Here is a 12,205-nt window from a genome sequence, read left to right as displayed (position 1 = left end):
AAGTTTACATCAACTGTTCATAATAGCCCCATGTAAGATGGTTCTCTACCCCAAATTAGCCTTAACACACATTTAAAGCCAAATCGATTCGATTCGATATAATCAAAACCCTCGAAATATGTAAAATCAGGAGGTTCTTTTATATGGGCGCTTCTCCGAAACATTGACATTGAAAAATTTCCGCCAAGAGGTGTTCTACCCAATTACCAACATTTGAGGAATTTTAAAGGGGTCATATCATTTGAGGGGTGCTATATCATTTGAGGGGACTACATCATTTGAGGGGGGCTATATCACAATGTAGACCGACCTGATACATATTTTGTGCAAATGATTCCTCATGTAACCCCTAGGACTGTATCAAATTTAAAACTCTATCGTAACTTTTGCGGAGTATAGAGCAAAATATTTGAGGTCCTTTGAGTATGGTTAAGCTATATAAAATGTGTCAAATGACCCTAAAAATGTTTGACCCGAAAACCTCCTTTTGGGATTTTTATTTACCAAGCGAACAATTTCCCAAGTGTAATTACTGTCGGTAGCGCATAGTCTCCGTATAACGTTACATGTTACTTAAGGTTAAGTTAAGGTTACTTTTAAGGGTTCGGACAAATTTTCCGAGGATATAAATCCTTTTCTTACTAAATTTTCAATTCGCTCCACTTTTTTGTATAGTCCGCATATTAGAGTGCCTCTTCATATTCGGTATTTCACTGATTGCAGTCCCAATGAATTTTGCATTTTGAGTTCTCACTGGATGGATTATTTCCATATCTAGTCAATTTTTGGGGTTTTGGACCTCAGAATCGATAGTCATTTCTAAATTGAAGTCCTGGCAATATGACTTTAATTTAACTATCATAAATAAAGTATCACCGATTTATTAAAATTAGGGACCCCATAAAGTGTGTTAAAGAAAGAAAGAAATGTTTGCTGATTAAATTATATCCGAGAGTCTCTTCGTTCACCATTTGTAATTACGATAGAGGGCACCAAATTTAATATGTCTCTTTCAAACTCTGCACAGTTTTTTATATTATTCTTAGGCTGATTGATGTTAAAAATTGTATATATTTCTACTCATATCATATCTAAATATTGTCATCATATAATATAAATGTGCTCTAATTTGACCGATTTGAGGTATTTTGAAGGGCTCAAAAGCATTTTTGAGGTTAGAAATCCTTTGTCAAAAAATTACAACATAATCCAATTTATGATTTATTTCCTATTTACCCGTGCATTTTATATTCATTATTTCATCGTATTTAATTAAACCTCAATTATCAGTATTATAAGGGTCTTAGCAATATTTTCCAAATCAAAAGTAATTATGAACTCGATAATTTTAGAAGATCGTGTTGTAAGGTATTTAGTTTTTACCAGTGTAAAATCCTATGTCAATTAAACTATATCCGTCTGTGTATGCGGCTGTTCGTTGAAATCGCAATAAAGAGCTACATTTTTAGGTTAATTTTTGAACTACAATATTCCTAGGATGTTAGAATGTATCAGTTTCGTTCAGATATAATACCACTAAAAATTCGCCCTTTCGCATGTTTTTGTTACAATTTCTACCGAATTATCTGTAATTTGACATTTAAAGTTTTCGGTATTGTGGAATATATACCGGCAATAACTGGCTTCTATTGGTTTCCCATTAGGCATTGCCTCAATTTTAAAGTACGTTGAGATTTCAAATGTTTTGGTGCTTTGGAAAGTATTTTTAAATCAAAATTGAAAATTTTGGTATGGCAACCATATAACGGCATGTATAGAAAATATGCAAAATTTCTCGATCTTTTCGGGTTTTTTCAATGTGAATTTTCAATTCCAAATGGCATTTTGAAACAATTCTACTCAAAACTCCATATCAAAATAGAAGAGTCAATTTTTTCAGTTCCGTGATTTTTATAGAGTTTTTTCATGATAACGGTTCCGCTGTAACTACAAATAAACAAAATCGTTCTCAACTGATGTGTTGCTATCCTTTTTTAAATTTTTTACATATTGATTTAAATAAATAGGTGTGTCCGGTTCCTCTGACCCCAAAGAGATACCTAGGGTTGGAGGGCGAGTCAAGATTACGTTGTATACTAACTGTGGAGCAGATATCTTCATGATTTTGGCAAATATTAGGATTTTAGGTAAATCGAAAAAATGGGCGCAAAATTGGGCGTGGTCATTGGTTTCTTTGCATAGAAGCCTAACTCGGGGTTGAACAAATATTCTCAACTGATTTAACTACCAACGAACGACATTTGATTTTAATACATATAGATTAAAAAGTAGTCGTGGTCAGTTCCTCAGCGCCCAAATAAATACTTAGGGCTGGATGGAAAATCAACAGTATCTCCTGTAAATTTTCAAACCGATATCTTCATTATTTGGCAAATATAAGGATTTTAGATAAATCGAAATAGAGAGCGTAAAAGTTGGCGTGGTCAATATTTTTTTCTTTAAAAACCTAACTCGGAGTATGACGAACTTTTGTACAAAAAATTATGCAAATCGGTCGAGCCGTTTTCCACTGATTCCATTACCAACGAACATCAATTGATTTTTATACCCTGTCCGTCCGTCTGTCCATGTATTTTTTTAAACAAAGTACAGTTCGCATTTATTGTCCTATCCAGATGAAATTTTGCACAAATCATTTGACGAACACTATTGAAATTGGAGATAATCGGTCAAGATTTAGATATAGCTCCCATATATATCTTCGTCCGACTTTTATTGTGCACCAAACGTGTAATATAAGCCCGAATAGTATGATATTTTACACATACAACCAAATCAGGTCTGAAAATAAGTATGCCAAATTTTATCGAGATCGGTTCAGATTTGGATATAGCTCCCATATAAAACTTCGACCGATTTTCGTTTTATTGTGCACTAAACGTCTAATATTTGTCTAAATGGGATGGAATTTGGCACTTACGACCGAATTGAGTCTAGAAGCTAGTATGTCAAATTTGGTGAAAATCGGTTGAGTTGTAGCTATAGCTCCCATATATACTGTTCACCCGATTTGTTATATTTGTGGGTAATATGCACTCCGTAACAACGATATTCAGGGAAATATATCAAATACAGCTCAGAAATATCTTTGCAAATATTATTGAAATCGGTTCCGATTTGAATATAACTCCCATATATATCTTTATCCGATTTTAAATTAACTGTGCATCAAATGAGCAATACAAGTACGAATTTAAAACATACAAATGCTTCGGCATATATAGTCCTTTGAACTTCAAATTATAATTATATATTACTATATGTAATTATAATTACAACTCAATAATTATAATTATGATTATAATTATTGCGTGTATGTAGAATTCTCCCACTAAAACCTTTAATTGTTATGCGGAGTTCTACTAAATTAGCAAAGTGGTGTAGGGTATCGACTTTAAGACTTTCTTTACTGGTGTACTGATTTTTTGAAAATTTCGGCCTTTTGTGTGGGAGCTATCAGAAGGAGTGCACCGATGTATTATTCCCCCTTCACATCAGACCTTGGGTTAATATGAATATTGGGATGAGTGAAATTTGAAGACAATCGGACTCTTACATCACATTTTATGAGAGTTGTAATTATTCAAAATTTTGACCACTTGTGAGGGAGGTACTTAATGGAGTGGACCGATATTGTCCATTTTCACACCGATATTGTCCATCTTAACACCAAAACTTGGGCTAATATAAATATTTTGATGTGTGAAATTTTAAGACAATCGGACTCTTACATCACATTTTATGAGAGTTGTAATTATTAAAAATTTTGGCTCTTTGTTGGGGAGGTACCCGAAGGAGTGGACCGATATTGTGCATTTTCGCACATGACTTAGCTCTGATGGAAATATTAGGATTTGCAAGGTTGGAGCAAAATCGAATCATCCTTTTCGTTTCGTGCAATAAAATATTTTCTTTAAAAGTTTCAACATTTTTTGGGGGAGAAAGAGTGGACCGATATTGCTCATCTCCGAACTTGATCCAAGTTTGACAAAAATATTACGATGTATCAAGTTTGGACCAAATCGGATACTACCTTCGAGAGTTATCGTGCGCACCAGCCAGCCAGCCAGACGGACGGACATCGCTAGATCGACTCCAAATGTTCTGCAACGGATTTGGTCCAAAGAGACCTAGGGTCTAAAACCGTTACATCGACTAGGCACGTTTTGACCATATCAAATTGTATATATCCTTTGTAGCCAAATGGCTGACGGTATAAAAATAGAACAGTAAGGAAAGCTCAATAATCGGGCGTGGCCGAATATATGATACCCTAAACCACTTTGCATATTTAGTAGAGCTCTCGTAAAAGAAAAGTTTATATTGGGCATTTCTGAGCTCTATGAGATATCTGGTACGAAATATTCCGAAAGTTGGAGATTTAAACACCAAATCGGATGTAACATATATGGGAGCTATAGCTATATCTGAAGCGATTTTCACCAAATTTTAAGTATTAACATCTTGAATGAATTCGCTTGGAAGTGCAACATTTCACTCACTTTGGGCTGAAATTAGCCATACGGTGCACAAGAAACCTAAAATAGGACGAAGATATATAGGGGAGCTATATCCAAATCTGAACCGATCTTAATAAAATTTGAATCTTGTATTGGTGGGCTGAATATAATATCTGGTACTATATATCATTTTTATGGGGTGTATATTACGAATTTGAGGGACTTAAGCACCAAATCGAATGAAACATATATATGGGAGCTATAGCTATATCGGAACCGATTTTCACCAAATTTGAAGCACATACTTGTAGGCTGAATTCGGCCAGATGTAGCAAAATTCACACCATTTGGACTGATGTTAGCCATTTAGTGCACAAGAAACCTAAAATCGGAAGAAGATATATATGGGAGCTATATCTAAATTCTATGCTGATCACCAAAAAGGAACTATGGGTCTATCTCGTTTCCTTCTCCATGTTACAAACAAATGCAGAAATACATAATACCATTACTATTATGTGGTGTAGCGTATAAAAACACTACAAATGCACATTCGAAAATAGTAAGTCAAAATGGAAAAACATCATGCAATATAAAACATTATATATTACATATATAAATATGAGGGAGGTATATATATATATATATATATATATATATATATATATATATATATATATATATATATATATATATATATATAACTGCTATCTTTTCAAGCCATTGTTGTATCCATTGGAGGGATTCTAGATAGCAATACATATCAATCTACATACTTCCCCTTAATATTCGTAGCCTTAATTCAGTTGTTATGTACTTTTTTTAGTTAGCCTAGTTAGCCGGATTCCGTCACACATGCCAAACATTCCAAATTGAAATTGGAAATACATAGCGTGTTTGGTGCATTAAATACATGAAATCGGCCGAAAATGTAGATGAGAGTTATAACCAAATCTGATGGGATCTAATGGGTTTCTTCACTCTATGGTGGAGGTTAATAAAAGTTCGGACCGGCAGGCGTTTTTACTTGTTTTTATATAACCTTACCTAAATATTTACATATATAAAATGCATTATAGAACAGTTTTGAGCACGAGCTCTCTTTCAGCTTATTAAATGCATTATCTATAATGAAGAATTTTCTTACCAAACTGCCACTATAATACTAGATAAAAGTTTCTGTTACACCTATATTTTATGCTCTCCATGGAGGGGTTGAGCTTGCGGTCTTCTGATTGGAAACAAGAATTACGAAGATAAATCGTTATTTAACTGCTTGCATAGGCGTCCGTAAATTCATCGTAGTTTCCTGTTGTTTCCCTGTCGACAGTTCAGTTAACTTGAAATCAAATGAAAGCAAAGTATTTCTCAAGTAGTGGTGCTTGACACTTGGATTATTTTTATGTGCAATTAACTAACTCTTTTAACATTGCGATGACCTAGGAAGCAGTCAATAGTCAAGTCAGTAGTATTTTGAGCCTAATAGGTTATTAGTTTTTTCACCAATCTTCAGCAAAAGCGTTGGAAATGTAGTCGATTGTGGGACTGTTGAAAATTTACTAATTGACATTTCTTGAGGATCATTTGAATACTACTTGATACGACAGTGGCGTAGGAAGGTAAGTGAACTCCGTAATGTATTACGCATGTATGTGGATTTTCAAGCGCTTTAACTGGACAGAAGGTTGTACGGAAATTCATCTTATGTGAACACCGAGAGCACTAAGTGAACTTGGTCAGCGCTAAACTTCAACACTGCCGATAAATACAAAATTTATTGTTTAATTTCACTTTAAAATATCAGAAGACGCATGTTCCTGGTTGAGTGCAAGAGAACAATGCAGCAAAGATTGCTGCATTCGAATACTGTTGTCTTGTACTCTGGAGTCTATTTCACTTATTTTGTAATTTATTTATTAGTTTACTTAAGCACTTACAGGCGCATATACATCTGTGTGTCCATCGACATACGGTACGTGTCCATTTATATGCAGCTGCATGACACAGTGGACTCATTTGTATGAAATTGAAATAGAAAACATTTAAGTAAAGATAAGTTCGAACCGAAGTTATTGGCAGCCTTGAAATTTCACGAATAAAGGATAGTCAAAAATATAATTCGCTTTCTTACCCTTCCCTAAAGTATGAAGGTTATACTTAATTTGTCATTTCAACACCTCGAATGGAAGTCTGAGTCTAAATTGGAGGAGGCATTTGTGTCTGAACCGATAATCATAAAAAACTCATCCTATTTTCTGATATAACACTTTTTAGGCACAATAATTTTTGAACCGATCTCTACAAAAATTAGAAGAGGTATGCTGTATCTGATAGTTGGTACCAAATTCTGTTGTTGTGGAGAGCATTTTGACGGTGTGACTGACTTAAGTACCAAATCGGGAGAATATTAATCGATTTTCACCAAATTGTAAAAACCTTATTATATTATCCATTTGGTGGACAATAAACTTGAAATCGAGTAAAGATATACATGGGAGGTATATCTAAATCTGAACCGATCTCGATAAAACTTGACAAAGGTATTTCTGAGCTGTATTTGATATATTTCACCGAATACCGTTATTACAAACAAGATTTCATTTCTGTGTACTTTGTTTACAAAAATACATGGAAAGACGGACGGACGGACATGCACAAATCGAATCAGAATGTGATTCTATGCAGATCATCAAAAGGAACGAGTTTAAATGCAAAATTTTATCTGGCTTAACCCACATTATTCTATATATATAAAAATCAATTGTTGTTTGTTGGTAACGGAATCAGTTGAAAGCGGTTGGACTGTTTTGCACAATTTTTTGTACAAACGTTCGTCATACCCCGAGTTAGGTTTTTAAAGAAAAAAATATTGACCACGCCTCCTTTTACGCTTTATCTAAAATCTTTATATTTGCCAAAATAGTGAAGATATCGTTTTGAGAATTATTACACGAGATGCTGTTGGCTTTCCATCCAACCCTACTTATTTAGGGGCTGAGGAACGCGCCTACTTTTAAATCTATCTCTCTATATGTAAAAGAAAGTGGTGTTAGTTACTACTCTTATAACATAAAGACCGCCGGTCTGATTTTAACGATTTAGACAAATTCGGAATTGCCTCTTGGCAGAAAAGAATAAAATCCAAAAAAATCGCGTAAAAATGTGAAATTTGTTTTATATTGTATATTTTTTTCTATTTTGACTTACTATTTTCGAACGTACATTTGTAGTGTTTTTTTTTTTTTTTTTTGAATTCTAATATGATGTGTAGGTTTTTTTGGGTTTTCGTAATACCCTATAAATACATAAAATCTAAATAACAATTTTATCCGTTGTTGCTTTATATGAAAATTCTAGAATCGGGAAAAACGACAATTTTTCAATGGAATCGAATTTCAAAATAATAGTACATTCTACCGACAAACTTCGTAATCACCTTTAAAAATTTGCCCCATAAAAATCAGCGAACCAGTTGATTCTTTTTCTTTTTATACCCTCCACCATACTATGGAGGGTATATTAATTTTGTCATTCCGTTTGTAACTCCTCGAAATACTCATGTCAGACCCAACAAAGTATATATATTGTTGATCAGCGTAAAATTCTAAGACGATTTAGCCATGTCCGTCTGTCTGTCTGTGTGTCTGTCTGTCTGTCTGTCTGTCCGTCTGTCTGTCTGTTGTAATCACGCTATCTTTCGAACAAATTGAGATAGAAGGCTAAAATTTTGCACACATGTATATTTTGCCAGTAGGCACGTTAAGTTCGTAAATGGGCCATGTAGGTCCAAGTTATCATATAGCCCCCATATAACGGTACCCCCCGATATTCAGTATTTTTATGATTTTAGCGACATTATTCGCCGGAATTGTTTCAAATTTGGCATTTGAAGTTCGTAATGAATACTACAGCCTAAAACAGAAAATTATCTGTGCAGGTCCATGTCTTCGTGTAGCCCCCATATAACGGAACCCCCCGATATTCGGTATTTTGATGATTTTAGCGACATTATTTACCGGGATTGTTTCAAATTTCGCATGTGAATTTCGGAATGGATACTTCAGCCTATGCCAGAAAATTGTCTGTGCAGGTCCATGTCTTCATATAGCCCCCATATAACGGTACCCCCCATATTCGGTATTTTAATGATATTAGCTAGATTATAAACAGATTTTTCTTCAAGTTTCGCATTTAAATAGTGTAATAACTTATGACAAAAGTTGCCTATGCTGGCCCACGTCGTCGTATAAGCATTCGGTATTCTTAAGATTTTAACAGAATTTTTAACGGATTTTATTTATTAGAAAATGCCAAATTTGTACCAAATGGTGGAGGGTATTAAAAGTTCGACCCGGCCGAACTTACAGCTTTTTTACTTGTTTCTATATTGAAGCGTACATTTTTTATTGGTTTGAATTCTGAATGAATAATATAAAAAATGAAATGAGGGCACAATACGATGCTAAATGCTTTCTACCTCAGGACCTACATCGTGCTTCAGCTGGAATATGCGAACACATTTAAACAAACAAAAATGACCGAAGAAGCGTTATGGGGTTAATTTCAAAAAGTGGACCTGCTTCTTTCATATGACAATAAATTGTCAAATGAGAACACAAAATGCAAAATACATTGGGACTGCAATCAGTCAAATACCGACTATAAAGAACGCAAAATAAAAATTCTATCTAAACATTCAAGATACCTTTAATCGATTTGGCAGGTCATGTTATGGATCATAACGGAACAACCCGATTTCAAGTATATTCTACATTTTAACCATATTTTTCGTACTAATTTTAGCTTATGTTGATAATTTAAGAAGAAACCATCTTTGCAAAAAATTATCACGTTTTGGTATCACCATCATATGATTTAAGGTATTTTCGGGGTCTTGGCCATTTTTTTCATTTTTTGGCCCTTATTTGACATCTTTGTTTCTAAGGGGGAAGAAAACCTCTTCTTATAAATTTTTATTTTCCGGAAAAGTGCGCATCTTAGTCTTAAGGCTACCTGGGGTAGAAAATCATCTTACAGATAATTATCCTCATAGGAATTTATTTAAGTATAGTCCCCACATTAGTATACCCCCAAGTCCACTTTCCCAACCAATGTGTGGTCAGAAAAGAAAATTTTGTATTCTATTGAATTTGTAACCCCCAAGAGAATATTAGTTGGGAACGTAGATTTGGGATGTACGTCTATATGAAATAAACTCCGAAATGTCAATCTGGGACTCATTCAGTCGGAAATTGTGGCGGAAACATGAAAAAAATACGAAATTATAAAGTAACTTTATTGGATCTCCGCCTCACAATTTAAATGACAAACACTTAATGCCCATCTTACGGTAATCGGAGCAAAAGAGTAATTTTTTTGGCTATTCTGACAACATTCTGCCTTCAAGTATGAGGTGGACAAAACTGAATACCACGCAGTACGGGATTTTAAACGTTGGAAATACAAATTTCAAATTATAGCACATTTGAATGCTTTTTACAATATCAAAAATTGAGCTGAATTTTCACATGGGGCTATTATAGATGTTCTTTATCTTATAGGTATTTAACACTCAAATTAAAGCCTATAGCTGAAAAATAAGATCAGGCTATTCAAAATATTCAAAACCGACGGTAATTATAATTTTTGCAATGAATATTAATTTATATTTAGTCATGGAGTCATTACTCATAATCAAATCATTACTTATAATCAAAATTGGAGTAATTATAATGGCGTCATTACTTATAATCAAAATTGTGCCGCCTACATAAGTCAGATCTGTGATTTATTATGCTTTAAAGACTAAAAGTACGGGCCGGCAACGCGGACCGGGCCAGCTAGTTATTTATACGATGCCATTCAGAAGTTTGTATCAAATGCGATTTTCAATAAATTTCACAAATGTAAATAATTTTTCATTGAAAAATTAAAATTTCAGAAATGTTTTGACAGCGCATCGTACCAACAGCTGTGTCCATACACCTGCCTGTATTATTTATATTCTTCTAAGGGGTTATCTATACAAACGACCTAATAAACCCAGTGGGTCAATCTTCAATAGTATCAATGCGTTTATGGGTCTATCTTGCTTCTTTCCCTATGTTGCAAAAAATGCACAAAGACAAAAGGAAAAGTGTCAAGTTTTATAATTTTCACGAACCACTCATGAAAAACTATAACGAGAAATAGAAATCAATGAAGAATATTTTGAACATTGATGTTTTAGTTTGGAATATTCGCATAATTTATTCTTTGAAACATGGTCTTTTCACCAAACATATATGTTAAAAAGCGTATGCATAAATTACAATATGTTAAAAAGTGTATGCATAAATTACAACAACTAACAATATTACAATAACAACATTGTAGTTGTAGAAGATACTTTGTTAATAGACTCAATTCAATAACATCGTATTTTAAAGAAATTATTTCAAATCAATACAGATTTGAAGAACATCCCCAAAAGATTGTTTCGGATTAAGAGCGCTTAGTATTAATTATATATTTCAATAAAACTGTACATTTTGACCTAGTGAGTCCCAACTTGATATTTGAAGTTTTCCAGGAAATAGTCTTTTGCTACTAGTTTACCATGGAGTAGAACCTAAAAATCATTTTAGAGAATAAACATAAACTTTTTTTTGTCAAAAATTCCTCTTATTCGCTGTATATATATAAGGTATTTTACTGTTTTTCATCTTTTTCATTGTATTTGTTAGATTTAAGTTTTGGTGGATAGGCCACTTTAGAAATTTGTAGATTCATTGAAAAAAAAAATGTAAGCAAAACTAAATTCAATTGATGCTATAGGAAATGTTACTAGTTTTGGTATTTACTGTTATTATTGTTATTATAATAATCATGTAACAAATATTAAACACCGTTTATTTGAAAATATAATATTAACTTTTTCATTTATCTTTAAAAATAAAATTAAATTCCAAAGAGTCTTTCCACAACTTTTACAAGACTTCACTTTTATGCTGTTTTTATACCCTCCACAATACATAGTATAGAGGGTATATTGATTATTTCGATGAGTTACAAACGGAATGTAACTCATCGAAATAATAATTTTAGACCCAACAAAGTATATATTCTTGATCCGCGTAAAATTCTAAGACGATTTAGCCCTGTCCGTACGCCCGTCCGTCTGTTGTAATCACGCTACAGTCTAAACGAAATAAGATAGGAAGCTAAAATTTTGCACAGATCTCTCTTTTGTCTGCAGGCAGGTCCACTTCGAAGATGGGCTATATCGGTCACGATATCGCTAGAGTAGCCCCGTACAACGGAACCACCCGATATTCGGTATTTTGATGATTTCAGCCACATTTTTCAACGAAAATGTCTGAAAATCCAAACAAGGAGTCCCTTGTGAGTGCTTTACCCCCTGAAAGAGAATTCTCTATATAGGTCCACGATATCGTATGGCCCCCATATAATGGTACCCCCCGATATTCGGGATTTTGATGATTGTAGCCACATTTTCAATGAAATTGTCTGAAAATCCACACAAAGAGGTACTTGTGAGTACTTTATGCCTTAAAAGACAATTATCTATATAGGTCCACTATATTATATAGCCCCATATAACGGTACCCCCCGATATTCGGTATTTTGATGACTTTAGCCAAATTTTTCAATGGAATTGTCTGACATTCTACACAAGGAGTTATTTGTGGGATTTTTACCCCCACACATAGATTTGTCTATAT

Source organism: Musca domestica, unplaced genomic scaffold (genome assembly GCF_030504385.1).
Source record: "Musca domestica strain aabys unplaced genomic scaffold, Musca_domestica.polishedcontigs.V.1.1 9, whole genome shotgun sequence".
Lineage (NCBI taxonomy): Eukaryota > Metazoa > Arthropoda > Insecta > Diptera > Muscidae > Musca > Musca domestica.
Note: the sequence above shows the minus strand (reverse complement) of the source record.